The following is a 1265-nucleotide window of genomic DNA, read 5'->3' as shown; positions in this document are numbered from 1 at the left end:
CGGGACAGTCCACCCAACCCCACCCCAGAGAAAACTGCACCCACCCCACCATCCACTCATCTTCCAGACTACATGAGACAATAGACGCCCAGGCTGAGATCTTCCTCCACCTCTCCTGTATCTCCCCCTCCTGCAGAGAGTTCCTGGGGAGAGGAAACCTATTTGACTGTCTAAATGAGGTCAAAACTTGGTTATCACGTAACTCTCTCACACTGAACGAGGATAAGACAGAAGTAATAATTCAATAATAATAATAAATATAACTGCTCAATAATAATAGTAATTTTTGATAGTCACACCCCGCTGGAACAACTAACTGATGCCTTAGGGCCCCTTGCTAGCCATCTTTCACCCACTGTTAGAAACCTTGGTGTTTTTCTGGACAGCTCTTTTAAACTCGAGAAACAGATCTCCTCTGTGGTAAAAAAACAAACAAACAAAAAACAGTTTCTATCAGCTGTGTTAGATATCTAAAGAAAAACCATACCTCCCTTTGAAGGACCTTGAAAAGCTCATTCACGCTCTTATCACTTCCAAATTAGACTACTGTAATTCTCTCTACTGGGGCCTCCCATCTTCCTCTATTCACCGGCTCCAGTTAGTTCAAAATGCAGCTGTGCGTCTCTTAACTGGTACTAGAAATTATGCCCACATCACACCAGTTTTAGCCAATCTACATTGGCTCCCTGTTGATTATCATATCAATTTCAAAATTCTTTTGCTTACCTTTAAAATTCTAAATAATTTGGCTACCAGCTATCTATGCGAACTCATTCCCTAATAAGGCACTTAGATCTTCCAATCAAATGCTCCTGACGCAACCGAGGTCTCGTCTGAAGTCCAGAGGTGATTGGGCCTTTGCTATTGTAGCTCCCAGACTCTGGAATAACCTCCCGCCTTATATTCGTTCCTCCGAGTCCATCCAGTCTTTTAAATTGCATCTTAAAACTTATTATTTTAGTCTGGCTTTTGATTAAAATTAGTATGTTATTTCGTGGCTAGTTTTTGTTTCAAACAATTGTCATATTGTTCCCTGCCCTCCTTTTAACTGTTTCTTTTTATTCTGTATTATGCTATTGCTCTGACCGACTGTGAAGTACTTTGGTCAACTTTGTTGTATTTTTATGTGCTATAGGAATACATTTTGATTTGATTTGACTATACACAGTGCAGGTAGAACACCGCTTTCCCCTCCTGAGTCGCCTGACGGTTTGCCAGAATCTCTTCGAGGCAGTCCGAAAGTCTTTTTCCATGGCCTCTCCGAA

The sequence above is a fragment of the Haplochromis burtoni genome, unplaced genomic scaffold (assembly GCF_018398535.1).
Source record: "Haplochromis burtoni strain Fernald_Lab_line unplaced genomic scaffold, NCSU_Asbu1 Contig_834, whole genome shotgun sequence".
Taxonomy (NCBI): domain Eukaryota; kingdom Metazoa; phylum Chordata; class Actinopteri; order Cichliformes; family Cichlidae; genus Haplochromis; species Haplochromis burtoni.
The sequence above is the reverse complement of the archived record's forward strand: the minus strand, read 5'-3'. Positions refer to the sequence as shown.